Genomic DNA, 15,719 nt, shown 5'->3' with positions numbered 1-15,719 from the left:
TGTGTATTTGTTGAAAATTTTATCTTCCCTTTCGAGTTTAGTCCATATATTTACTAATTTTGCCTTCCTATTGTGTTCGACATTTTAAGCATAATTTGAAAGGAAAAGAAATCCAACCTTGTTTGATCTTTAGAGATAAACTACACACTACGCACAATTCATTCGTAATTGTTTCTCACCTTCAAGTTCCGCTTGCTCCCCCTAGTAACTTCCCTGTGTATTTGTTGAAAATTTTATCTTCCCTTTCGAGTTTAGTCCATATATTTACTAATTTTGCCTTCCTATTGTGTTCGACATTTTAAGCATAATTTGAAAGGAAAAGAAATCCAACCTTGTTTGATCTTTAGAGATAAACTACACACTACGCACAATTCATTCGTAATTGTTTCTCACCTTCAAGTTCCGCTTGCTCCCCCTAGTAACTTCCCTGTGTATTTGTTGAAAATTTTATCTTCCCTTTCGAGTTTAGTCCATATATTTACTAATTTTGCCTTCCTATTGTGTTCGACATTTTAAGCATAATTTGAAAGGAAAAGAAATCCAACCTTGTTTGATCTTTAGAGATAAACTACACACTACGCACAATTCATTCGTAATTGTTTCTCACCTTCAAGTTCCGCTTGCTCCCCCTAGTAACTTCCCTGTGTATTTGTTGAAAATTTTATCTTCCCTTTCGAGTTTAGTCCATATATTTACTAATTTTGCCTTCCTATTGTGTTCGACATTTTAAGCATAATTTGAAAGGAAAAGAAATCCAACCTTGTTTGATCTTTAGAGATAAACTACACACTACGCACAATTCATTCGTAATTGTTTCTCACCTTCGCTCAATAACATATCACAATTAAGATTAGATGATGACGAACAAACGAACGATAATACAGAAGGAACAGAAGAATACCTATGTTACTAACACAGAAAAAAAAAATATGAGTTCTGTTCCATGACAATAATAATTTTGCACATGATTCTAAATCATGTCCTTTTCTTTGCTCAAAAGTTTTCGCATACTTCATTTCATTGCTATATATATACATACGGTACCCATTCGATGATGTTACTTCGCATTTTTCTACTAAATGAAATAATGTTGCGAAGATAGCTTTCCCCTTTTTCGTTTCTCCCCACTCCCTTTGTTTTCAAATGGAAAACACAGAAAATCCAGTCATTAAGAGTGATGCAAAATATTGCATTAAACTGTCATTGGGTTCCCTGTATATAATCTAATCCTTTTATTTATTTATATAGGCTATTATTTATATGAATACTTAGAGGTTTGTAGAGACTTAGAGATTTGCCTAACGGTAAGAAACAATTCAAAAACATGCCCCTATACAAGTTGGAGTGCATGAATCTCCCATTCACTTTACGATTGTAATTTCAAAGTTACTACATATGTATTATTATTATTATTATTATTATTATTATTATTATTATTATTATTATTATTATTATTATTATTATTATTATTATTATTTCAGTATCTCAGTTTCAGCTTCATAATTTGACGGCCGTCTCTGGCAAGTGCAGATTATTTCAAGAGTTCTTCTCCAAAGAACTTCCTGACCATATGACAGGTGTCTAGTATTATTGATTTTTGTAGGTTTGTCAGATGTTTTGCGTTTATCTGCTCAAATTGCGTCACAGTACTTTTAGGGACAATTGCAGTAGCTGAGGGGGTGGCGCGGTGGCTCAATGGTAGAGCGTTCACCTCCAGTGCCTGGGGTCCCTGGTTCGACCCCAGCTTGCGCCGTGTGGACCTCGTGGTGGACAAACACCGTGCTCGTGGGTTTTCTCGGGGTTCTCCCGTTTCCTCCCGCTTTCTTCATTCCACCATTTCATTCATCTCTCATTGTCACCGTCTCCTTTAGCCTAACCGGAATATCCGTGGGACGTAAAACTAAAGATTTCATTTCATTTTTTGCAGTAGCTGAGGTAACGATTGGTCTTACTGTAACTTTTTGACATTTCCATAACTTCTTGATTTCGTCTGGAAGGCCTTTATATTTGCTTATTTTTATACTGATGTTGTACATATGAGTTAATGGTACTGCTGTCCACCACGAAGTAATAAAATCTACCTTTTCCGGGAATTACATTAATCACATAATTGGTAAAATGGAAATACATAGCGACATTTTTTTTTATGGATTTGTATCGAAGAATATGTTTCAGCTCTGATTTTATCCTGTATTGAAACCGGAAGTGATCGACACCAATCAACATTTTCAGTTTCAATCCATAAAGTTAATATATACATATATATATATATATATATACAGTGGCGGATCCAAGGGGAGGGCTATAGGGGCTATAGCCCCCCCCCTTGACGCTCAGGTATACACTGGATAAAATGGGCTTCAATCCTGGTTTACACTGGATAAAACGGCAAAATATGGTTTAGACCCTCCCTTGATCATATCCTGGGTCCGCCCCTGTATATATATATATATATATATATATATATATATATATATATATATATATATATATATATATATATATATATATATATATATATAGCAAGTAATGGCTTTTTGATATGGATTCTGCGTCCGAGGAACAGACTCTATCTTTGATCTAATTCCTCTGTTGCAACCGATAATTATATATTGCGTTCGACTCCCAGTGGAAATTCATATGTTTCGATTCCCGTGTTAAGTTGTAGGTGCATGTCTCAGTTAGCCACGCTGCTGAAAGAGATGCTAAACTCAAATTAAATAATTTTTTTAAAAAATTGGTTACATACGTACTACATTAAGTTTGAGTATTCGCACAATTACAAAGTCTATCGTAATTTCACACTATGAAACAAAACTCGTTTATCTCAATTTTCGAACCCTTGCATTTAAAGAGCAGGATATTTTCATCAAGTGATTAGCACTTAATGTGACTTTACCTGTTGAAGAAGGTCAAAGAATAACTGAAGCAGTGCAGAAGTACTCTGGAAGATGGAATAACTAAGGTATATCTACGTATATTACCATTACCTGCTTCGCTGCTCTAGTGGGTAGCGTGTGTGCCTTTGAAGCACGTGATCCCGAGTTCGATTCCCAGTGGGGAGCACAAATATTCGATTTCACAATCATTCACTTTCATTATATCGTCTATCTCTTTTAATGTAAAGGGCACAACCATGTTATTTACACAAAAAGTATTTAATTTCATTTCCATACTATAACTTTTAAAAATAATGGTCTATTAAATACTCGCCAATTATTTTGTTTAAATAAACAACTACACAGAAATTTTCAGTAGTGTACAAAGAAATAAGTTCTCTTTGCATGAAAGAGAATTGAATTAGTATTGGTGTTCTCTTACATAAATTATTGAGAATGAACATATAAAGTCTGTATTTTTAGTGGCGTATGCAAAAGTTCACCAAGGAGGAGGTTCAAGTGTATATAATTTCAAGTGATCTTTTAATGGTAAATGCATCTCGTATAGTATCTCTCTCAAGGCGGAGAGGTTAAAACTCCGAAACTCTTCTTTGCGTACGCCACTGTGTTTACTTATTTCGTTGGTGTAACTATGTAACGCAAATGACATGAATAGACTAAAGCCAATAATGAACGTACCACATGATGGAAATGAGAACACAGCTGATCCCCAAAACTTTTTAAATAGATGAAAGAAATGCTAAACTAATACGTTGTTTGAGAAACTCGATTTACCAATGAAACTTCCTTTTCCACACAATGAAGAAAACATTTCATATTATGGACTAATCACCTTTCTCTTAAATTCTGACATTTCTATACATATACCCGTTACATATACTCCCTCTATACATATACGCTTAACATACAGGATTGAAGACTCTAAAGAATAAAATGCTTTTGGTGTAATGTTTCACACGTCAAAGTTTGGTTAAATTACCCCTGGTAGTTACTCAGTTATTCCCTATCAAAAATTAAATGAATAATAACTCGAGTTTTTGGTACTTACTTCATCAATAATAACTTTGCAAATGATGATGGAGAGCAGGCTTGGAGTTAACATATATATATACTTACATATCTTGCACAGTCGGGTTTCTTTTGAAATTGTTAGATTTACTCTTTCAAATACTATTTAAATCACATAATGAAGATTTATTTATTTATTGGACAAGAAGGGTTTCTCAAGCAATCTTCAAATATGGACCTGAAATTGCGGTAAGGGGCAGTGAGGCACAACCTCTCTTAGAGTCTTAATCAACTAATAAATACCCAATCAAATAACATATGTCTGCGATGTGGTTATATTCTGATAATTTTATGCTCGAGCGGAAAGGTTTACATTATGAATTCACAGATGTATGATATGGAATAAGGTTGACCAGAATATATAAATAACTCTTGTAGTATTTGATTTAAGAAAAGCTACAAAATGGATTATAATGATTATATTGAGAATTAGTGATAATGTTAATGCCAACCTACCACAAAACTTTGCCTAACATTGTTGTAGCGTTTTAAACTCCAAATCTAGGTGAAAAATGTTGTAACGAATATTGACATTAAACTTCCCAGTTCGTAATAATTTATACTGATACTAACTAAATGTTTGCAAAGTTGTCTTTCTACTAATTTATTGCCCAACCGATCAAATTATATTTATATACTTTATGTACCTTGTATAAGCGAATATCACCAAAAAAATCATTTATTTCATCATCTCATGGGAACCCTTCATGAGGAGTGAACCATTAATCCATATCCCCTTTATTCTGGATTTGTAACATTCTAACTAAACATAAAATTAGAATACAAATTATTTTCTTGTTTTTAAGATCAAAGAGTTTTTTTTATATTGTTAAACTTTCACTCTGTAAACGTGTAGTATTTCTTATATTGTATTATTCATGGAATATATATATAATATTTTTTAATAATCCTTGAACCAACATTCAAAGAATAGTTAAATTTTTGTTATTAGTGATTAAAAGAATATTTGATTAGTTGCACATACTAGACTAGCATTAAGAACATTATCATAAATACAGTACGATATTTTGTTTTCGCACAACAATGCTTTAAGTTATACATTTCTTCTCGGGTAATGCATAACTTAAAGTACAATTTGCCAATCGTGTTTATACATTATCGTTGTAGAATGTGAGATCATATGACTTTAGATATAATAAGTCAACATTGGACCGAAAATATTCTACATCACATAAATATTAGAGATAACTGGTAATCAGGGGCGGATCAACGACGGAACTTTGGGAGAAAAGGGCGAGCGGTAAAAAGTTATTTTTTCTGTCTCTCACTACGCTTTTGCAGAACTGGAGCCTATGCTACTGGGGAGTAGAACGATCCTTTGCCCACCCCTAGATCTGCCTATGGTGGTATGGTTGCTTCAAGTATTAATATGATCTGAAGGAAATGTGTGATGAAAGAAGATATAATATACAATGTATTAGAGGGTATTCGAGATTCGTAAGTATATTGTGTTGTTGGTACAATCTTTCCTCATTCGTATACAGGAATATTACATATTTTTTTTAATCGTATAAATTGGGAAGGCACATGACATTGTGGCTACGTTGTAGAGCCGCCTCTGAAAATGGCTTAAAAATGATATGTCTCACATCACTGGTTATACAATAATGAAGGTACGAGTACAAATCTTTAAAAATAATTGTATTACATCCTGTCTAGAAAAGTCACCATTTACGTAGTTTTTGTTTTCAGCTTACACAATCCGTAGGATTGTTGTCTACTGTACGTTGGTCTTCTAATCTCGCCTTGCTGGCACCGCGATTGTTTGCCAAAGATAAAGTTTGTTCATGGAATATTTTTTTATTTACATATATGTTCTTTTAAATTTTCTTCAGATATCTCATTATTATGTTTTTTCTTGTCAAAAATAGAGTAGTTCGACCTATCTTATCAGAGGTCACACGGCAGATAACGTCAAATCTGGTCTTCTTTTGTAAGATTCATTATTCTGTTATTTTATATATATATATATATATATATATATATATATATATATATATATATATATATATATATAGGTTGGACCATTTATTTTGATACGCTCTTGTAACTTTTAAACTAACAGATTCAAAAATGCTGAAATTTTGTACAATGCAAATATCGGCAGGACAAAATTGTTTGACGTACTCTGTGATACTTCAAGGTTAACAATGTTGCCATCCCAACATAAAGCTGTAACTTTTTTTCAAGTGTCACTACGTCTTGTTATTACATATTTCAAATCCGCATGTTAAACGAAAACTTATAATGTTATATTTACTATTTAGTATTTATTTTATTTTATTTATTGAACAATTTCCCAGATACAGCATAACTTTGCCATTTTACACAGGGACATGCTAACAAAAGAAAGAAAAAAAACATGACAACAATAACAACAACATAGAAAAAAAAGAGTGTAAAAGTAAAACTATTCCGTCAAAGCTCGTTTAATTGCTCTTTCAAACACTGGATAGCTCGAAAAAATGTCCACATCAGTTGTTACTTGATTATAACTGTTTGGTATTCTATAAAAAAGAGACCTCTGTATAACAGCCAACCTAGGACGGGCAAGATGGAATAGGTGGGTATTCCGAGTGATGCGGGAAGGGACACGTAAGGATAGTTCCTGAAGTAATATTTCCGATCTTAAGGTTCCATTAACTATTTTATGTAGATATTTCAGGTCAGAGATATTTCTGCGTACTTCAGGAGTCTGAATATTAAGATGTCGCAAGAGCTCCTTCTTAGATAATATTCGAAGTGCAGGAACACGAAATCGGACTATAGCAATGAAGAAATTGAGAACAGAATCAAGTCTGGAGAGATGTGTAGGTGCTGCCATGGCCCATATGGGAGAGCAGTATTCGATCTTGGGCGCTATTAAAGTCTTATAAAAAGTTGCTAATGAAGAAACAGTGCGTAGTTCGGTGAATCGATAAAGAAGTCCCAACATGCGCATTGAATTCTTTAGTATTGAGGAGATGTGGTCAGAGAAGGTGAGTTTTGAATCAAAGATGACACCAAGATCGTTATGACTAGCAGAATGTGTGATAGGGGAATCGTTGATATGGTATGTGGAGGGAACAGGAGACTTTTTCAAAGTAATAGTAATACTGTCACATTTCTTACTGTTGAGTTTCAAGTGCCACATTTCACACCAGCCTGTAAGGTAATTTATGTCTTCCTGTAGAGCAATTGTGTCATGGAGACACGATATTTCTCTGCATAACTTACAATCGTCAGCAAAAAGCAGAAGGCCACTAGGTTGAGCTGATAAGTGCGTGTAGAGATCATCCATATACAGGACAAACAGTAGAGGCCCAAGTACACTCCCCTGAGGCACCCCTGAGATCACGGGTTGGGGGTTAGAAGTCGCCCCTGAAAGAACAACTCTCTGTTTACGGTCCTTCAAGTAGCTTGTGATTAGAGAGAGAAAATTGCCATGTACATTAAATCTATTGGAGAGTTTATGAAGAAGATGAATGTGACTGACAGAATCAAAGGCCTTCGAGAGATCAAAGTAGATAACATCTAATTGAGTATTGTTATTCATACATTTGACTGCACAGGAAAGAAGAGTACTTAAGTTTGAGAGACTTGAGCTTTTCGGTAGAAAGCCGTGCTGAGAACTATGGATGTAAGGTGAGGTGAATTTAAGTAGCCTGTCTTTAATTATTTTTTCGCAGATAATTGATATTACAGAAAGAAGAGATATTGGCCTATAGGAGGATACATGATCTTTAAGTCCTGATTTATATATTGGGGTCACGTGAGCCAGTTTCCAACTGGTGGGATAATACCCTTCCTTGAAGCATCTATTGAATAAGATAGATAGAGGAACCGCAATAACTGAAGCAGTTTTGTTGAGAAAGAGAGGACTAATTTTATCAGGTCCAAGTGATCTATGTGGAGATAACGATAGCAAGAGAGCCAGAACTTCGCCCGGGGTGGTAGAGAGAATGGATAAGGTGTCCGAACAGATGGGGTGGAGAGGGGGGAGATGGGTTGTAGAGGAAAGGGAAGTAAATGTTTTGCAGAAGTAGTTATTGAAGAGGTCTGGTCTTTGATCATCACTCGCTTCAGTATTTTCATCTTGAATTGTTGCCGGTATGCCCGGAGATTTTGTTCTAGATTTAATTACAGACCAAAAGACTTTAGGGTTACTAACAGTAAAATCACCAATTGAGTCCATGTATTCAAAATATTTATGTCGCTGTACCTTCTTGGCAAGACTTCTAATTCTAGCAAAGTTTTTATATGTGTAGTCACTCGGATGTGATTTCCATAGAGTCCAGGCAAGCTTTTTGTTTTTAAGGGCGTTGGCACTCTACTCAGAATTACTAAAAAACGCAATTTATCGAAATGATCTGAGTATATAACATTATAGCAATATATTTAAAAGTAGTAATGATTAATTTTATGTTGATATAATCAATATGCGCTTATATAATTAATTAATAATTAATTAAAATTTGTTCCAATTTAGAGCAATAATTAATAAAAATTTCCTTCCAAAACTTGAATATGTTATTCCCTGATTATTATTGATTAGAATGAAATGGTATTAAATTTTTCTTGAAGCTTGATTTGTTTTCAATTATCTTAAGAACTAGATATTGGAATGAAAAAATGCAACTAAACTGCACACCACAGCGCAAATCCGTTTTTTGATCACTTATATTTGTCGAAAGAGGCCAGCGATCTTCAACATTTATATATCGTTCTAAACACTGAAATGTCTTCTTCCTCTCGATATTATACTTCATCATGTACTACCAACGTACTTTATGTATTTCGAGAATAAATGCACAAAGTGTTAACATTTTAAAAGGAACATCTGTACGCTAGCGCCACTCGCATTTTCGACGAGATGTTCTACAACTACAAGGTCCTACCATCACCTATTTCGCAGTGTAGCTAACGAGTTGAAGGTGTTACCAATCAGGCGTGAGCTGATATACTGCAAATACATAATGGCTCGTAAACGACCTTTATCAAAAACCAGAAAACGAAATAAGCGCTCAAAATCTGCTCGAGCCGCAGCTAAACGTCGCAAAACTGAAATTGTTGTTTCTGTTGATGATTCTTTTCCATGTTATCAAGAACAAGGAACCGTTGAAGATTCAATACAGCATGATGAAATTTAAGATTGTATATATATATATATATATATATATATATATATATATATATATATATATATATATATATATATATATATAAGCTTCGTGTTACTGGAGTATGTTAGTAGATAACTCTTTATATTCGTTTTACTTATTATTTAATGTATATTTACATTATTTTTGTCTCTGGTTTTTAATTATGTTTTGTTTTCGTTGTTTAGCATCTGTTTTCAGTACCTACCAGTTTCTATATACAATCTAATATATTGACTCACTATTTAGACTGGGACGGAATATTGTATTACATTTAATACTCTCTCACTGTGAACCAAATAAGGGTACTATTGTACTGTAAGTTATTTCAATAAATTAGAGTGCTAAGAACAGTGGCTCGCAAGGATACCCGTGAACCGTACGCCATACCAGGGGGGGTCTATCTTCGAAATCTTGGTTTACGTAGGTATAATATTTGTCAATTAGGATCGGACAGTAAGCAAGATATAAATAATGTTGACGATTAAATAATATAATAATATTCACATGTGAGAATCATTTTCGTTCTGAAATATTCCATGGTACGTATAAAATTTGTGCATGTCATTTTGTTCGATCTTTAGCACAATATAATAATAATTTATTGTTAATGGACTAGAGATTATGTGGAATTAATTATGATGATACATATCATGACAATGAGCGATGTATACGAATATGATGTTGATTAAAGAGAAGAAGTACGATTATAATTACATGCCACTTGGTCCTCAAACATATTTGTCAAATAAAATATTTACTTTTGCAAAACTGAGATAGGCAGCTTCAGAACTGCGTAAACTGATGAGCAACTAGTTATATAATGCAGTATAACTATATGGATATTGTTCATGGGTGGACAACTTCACACTATCCCTCCTCTCTCTAAATTATGTCTAGTATAAAAGAACTCTTTCGAAAATAATAATTTTAGCAACTAACCTAAACTAACGATTTGAGGTGAAAAATCTGAAAATCGGACGGGTAAGTGTGAAGTTCCTTATTTCATTAGTTTGAATAATAATAATAATAATAATAATAATAATAATAATAATAATAATAATAATAATAATAATAATAATAATAATAATAATAATAATAATGTCATCTATCAGTTATGAGTACATCCTATCTCGTAAACGGTACGGTGGGGAAGAGATGAACGAAGAATTTCTCTGCTTTGCACATCACGTGACTGACTAGCTTCGGGTTAGAATTCCAAGAATTGAGAAGCAAGCAAGCAAACGAGGGGATCTGATAAGACTTTTTTTTTCATTTGTGCTGCACAGAGGGTTTTCACATTGGAATTGGCATGTCATTTCTACTCCCCCTCCTGCCGGATTGGTTTTCCTGTCTTGTTCCGCCAAAATGTTTCTAACTTGTAAGTGTTGATTCAGCCGCGGGCATTTCAGGTGCCATAGTAGGGTATCTGTTTCGCTTTCTTTCTTTCAAGGCATGGTAAAAACGCCAGTCGGGAATCATATTCGCAAGCTCCCGCATCGTAGGCTATGACTTGAATGATTTTTTTCTCTAGAATTTATTTACATGTTGTACTATAGCAAGCAATTTATGCAGCTATTTAATTCACTTGGGTACTGGCTACTATTTAATTCTACAGCGGAAAAAAAGTTGTGTAGAAACCAAGGATGTAGCTAGGGGGAGCACGGGGTCCAAATCTTGACTTGCCTTCCAAATATTTAAACTAGTATATAAATACTAGTTTGCTATTTATACTACTAGTTTAGTATATATGCCCTCCCACCCAAATCAGAGCCCTGGCTACGTTCCTGGTAGAAACTAAAAAAAAAATGTAATTGCTGAGAATTTTGAACGTCCGAAAACGTGATTCGCAAAAAAAAAAAAAAAAAAAAAAATGACGCGCAATTACCAGCTTTGATAATTATTGCATCACAAAAGTGGTATGATAGAAGAAAAAATTCATTCCTCAGTGAGATCCGACTTTTCCAACTTCTAAAATGTGGAATTTGCTATTTATTTTTCTATAGGAGTATTTGTTTTCATTTGCTCAGAATTTTCTGGGATGGGTTGGGTAAGACCCCCGTCCATCTGCACGTCTCTATATATATCACGTAGCTATCATTGTATCACAATGATGCCTCTGAAACTTCTGGATTAATTTTAGATTTCCAAACTATGCTATGCATAAGAAATTGAAGTCCTTTAGAACGGCTGTGTCCGTCCGTCTGTCTATCTGTCAACAGGTATCACAGCAAAAACGGTAAGAGCTATTTTCATACAATTTAAGCGGTAAAAACTATCGACAAGTGGTTTTCGGGAATCGATTCAGCATCCCAGGAACAGATTCCATCTCCTTCAAAAACCTCCTACTTAAACCGAAAGTGGTCGATTTTTACCACTTCCTGTTTCAAGAGTAATAGTCATAACCCAGAAACGATAATATCAAGCGTCAAACGGTTCTCAGAAATCGATTCAAGGTGTGAAGGAAACAAAACACTTCGACTTCTGTATTTCCACTAAAACCGGAAGTGGTAGAAATTCACTACTACTTCCGGTTTCAATATTGATTTTCATTGACATAAAACTTTAAGAGTTATCGGCAAGCAGTTTTCAGAAATCGATTCAGCATCCTAAGAATATGTCCTATCTCCTTCACCAATCTTCAAGTTAAAACGGAAGCTATACAAATCGGCCAATTCCGGTTTCAACAGTATTTGTCATAACTCAAAAACGGTAAGAGGTATCGACAAGAGGTTTCTGAGAATCGATTCATCGTTCCAAGAATAGGTACAATCTCCTTCGACAATCTTCTATTTAAACCAAAAGTGGTAGAAATCAACTACTTCCGGTCTCTACTATTTTCAGTTTTACTATGTAATTTGTATAGTTTGGAAGTCTACCGTAGTTTCACACTGTGGAACGATACTTACTTGTTTCTTCTTTCAGAGACAATCGTCAATCGCAGAATTGATATGTCATGCTCCACTAATTGAAATCAAGCTAAATTCTTTTAAAATTCTTATAATTTATGTGTGGATGGATACACATTGAGTAAGTAGAGAAAATTACGAGAATTTCTGGGAGCCTATCAGTTTTGTGGATTCATGTAATTATAAAATATGTTTCAACTCTACGATTCCAGGTTGTCTCGAAACTTCGTTTTTACATATTTCGCAAACATATACCTCGACAAAGATAATTTTGAAGGATATGTTTAATAAACATTCCTTTTAATATTTGTAGGAAAAGTAGCTATTTGTGCTTACAATATCGCTTACAAATTTCAGTTCACCCTGTCCTGTTTCAAGAATACTTTACATTATTTTTCATATTAGGTCAGTTCAGATGAAAGTACTTTATTGAAGTATCCTCCCGCGGACAGCATGGGAATTCGATTTATGAAGAACATCGCCGCAACCGTCTAACGTCATCCACGTTCGGTAAAGTTGTGAAACGTAAAGATCACACTTCGTGCCATGTGTTGGTGAAAGACATTTTACACAAGAGAAATCTATCGACACCATCAATAGAATACGGAAGAAATCATGAAGATGTTGCTCTACGAAAGTTTGCGGAGGAGAAGAATGTGACAGTAGAGAAACGAGGATTATATATTGATTCTAAGTATAGTTTCTTAGCTACTAGTCCAGATGGTAAGAAATATTTTTCAACTTCTTTGTTGATATAATATAATAATTGTTTAACTCTAATAAGTACTGTTTGTTCAGTGTGCTATAATTAGAGGTATTAACTGAATCTGAACGAAACCAAACCACTTCCTTTTTGTTTATGGAAAAGGGACAGACAGATTATTATATTACTTAAAAAAAAATCTTTTTATTCTAGTCTATCAATTAATTCCCTCCTAATCATATTTCAGGATATGTAGTAGAAGATGATGCGTTAGTGGAAGTAAAGTGTGTTCCTTCACTCAGAAATAAGGATGTCACTGAAGAGATAAAGAAAAAGAAAGGGGCATTTTTCTTAGAGCCCTTCCAGACGGAACTATAGGACTAAATACTAACAGCAACTACTACTACCAAATTCAGGGCCAGTTGAATATTACAAAATTAGACAAATGCTTTTTAGTTGTATACATTGATGATAAGTCACCTTTACACATTGTGGAGGTAAGAAGAGATGAAGAATTATGGGAAAATGTTATGCTACCGAAACTTATACGGTTTTTTAAAGAGTGTATTCTTCCTGAGATAGTAGATTCTATGGTACAACGTGGGATGCCCTGCAGAGACCCGGAATATATCCTAAGTGCTCAAAGCAAGATCGCCAAGAAAAAAGACAATGATCGAGCAAAGATGAAATAGGTGTAATAATGTACATACTTACTGCAACGAATTTGTGTTCTAAATAATCGTGTTTAGCATGTGTATATAATTATTGTTACTATTATTGTATATTTGCAGTTCGTTAATTACTCTTGTAATGTTTTATAATACTGCTTGTATCGTGTTATTCGAAATGCTGGAAAATGCCATGATTTACTGGATCATGGTTAGGAAATATAACCATGTGTGTTTATTTGTTGTTTTTGTATTATAGTTAAGCTGTGTATGTATTTGAATTTGTTCATGTTGATGTACTTGTTAATATTGAATAAAGTAACTTAGGGTATTATTATATGATATAAAGACTCAAAATAGAGAACTAAGAATGATCTAAATAGTGTAAATAATTTATAAAATGAAAATTATCATTGCAACACTTTATTTTTACTCGAATATTCTGTTACATATTTTTTATTCACATAGACTCTTATGTACTTATGTTACTCTCAAATAACCACTTAACATTATTTCCAAGTTCCAAGTTTTTAAATGTAGTTTATAATGTAGTAACTGTATTCTTGCGCTGAATAACCAAACAATCATACCATTATTTGTATTTTAGTATAAATAAAGAAATCGCTAGTCTGACTAGCCCCAGGTAACTGGGAAAGCAGCCAAGAAGACATTGTACCAGTGTTTCTCAAACTGTTTGGTAACAACTCCCAAAATCGGTAAAATATCAAGGAGTTTGTAAGTTTAAAAATATTCATTCGTAAATGACTTTGTGACATTAGTATTATACAAAGAGGAGACGTCGTAACTTTTACTGACTTCTAAAGCGGGTCTAGAGGTAAATTGTTTGAGAATCACTGTGTTACACATTCTTGGCGGTCACAAGCCCGGTGAATGCTGAGCGACAGTTGCCGATTGCTTTTCCTGTCATTTGTATTTTGTGTATATCTTTATGTAGAGAGAATAGAAGTGTGAAGGGGAGATCGACCAGTAGGGTCAGTGAGCGCGAAGTACGTCAGGGAAGAATGAACATCTCCGCTCTATAGGACGAGTTTTTTTGGAGTGAGTGACAGCTTCTACACGGGGAGGGTTACTGATCGCGCGTTGAACAGAAGAAGGATGGGTATACCACCATTGAAAGAACTCCCCCGCCACGGTTAGTGCTATAGATATAGACTGCTGCTACCAAACATGTTCTTCTAATTACTTGGTTCTCAAGACAAGTTTTTGGGCCATTCTTTTTCCTTGAAATCCCATCCTTTCAATTCGTATTTGATGCTTTTGTATTTCAAGGCGACAGAAGAGGTTTCTATGGCTTTTTTTTTTTTTTTTTTTTGTTATATTGTCGTTTCAAAATTTTATTAAATTTGATAAATAATAACAAATGATATATATAAAACCAGAGTAACCAGACGACGGTGTATGGCCCTGCACCGGCCCCAACCAGGGGTTTTCCCAGAATTTTGTCTCGGATTCTGTATTTTTGCTGGGGGAGTTTGAATATTGATGCATGGAGGAACAACATAACGTAAACGAAATTACATGTGTGATAAAATAAGGCAGAAAAAACATTTTCTAACAAGTACACCTTCTCCAAAAAATACTTTTCATGGCTTGATCGAGGGCTATTTCAGAATTGACTATCTCTACAGGGTACCCCTGGGATTTTCAATTAAAGTTTCTAACATTTCTTCATACATTTATCCAGGGACGTACGAAGAGGTTGGGTACTGGGGGCCCGGAACCCCCCCCCCCCGAAATTCCGACTTTTTTCTAAATTTAGTCTAACTTTAGGGGTAATTTTACACATTTTAATATAATTTAACCTTAAATTGTTTTCGGAACTTCCGAAATGATTTGGACCCCTTCCACAATAAATTCCTGCGTACGTCTCTGAGGCAAATACAGATACTTTATCTTTAGGGGTGATATGAAAGGCTATGTATTTTTCTCTGTATCGATCGATGAATTATGGCAACAACCATTCAAACTATTGAAACAGATCAACGTGAAGCTTCCACCACAGCAAGTATATATAACAGGCACGTATCCAGGTGGGACCTGGGGGCTCATGTCCCCTCCGAAACTGAAGCACGTTTTTAATAAACATACTTTTACGTTTTTGAGATTCTTTTGTTTCAAATTACTTCGAGTCTGTCAAAATTTTGGTCAATGTGTTGTCGTCTTCTTTTAAGTCCAAGAACATACCGTGATACCATTGCCCCTTGGTGGAATAAAAAAGAACACTTTTAAATAGGATTAAAATTTCGTTTCTGTTCTGTTTACAACTTTAAATGTAATAGAAGTATACACTC

The sequence above is a fragment of the Thermobia domestica genome, chromosome 1 (genome assembly GCF_964235325.1).
Source record: "Thermobia domestica chromosome 1, izTheDome1.hap1.1, whole genome shotgun sequence".
NCBI classification, from domain to species: domain Eukaryota; kingdom Metazoa; phylum Arthropoda; class Insecta; order Zygentoma; family Lepismatidae; genus Thermobia; species Thermobia domestica.
This window is presented reverse-complemented; position numbering follows the sequence as displayed.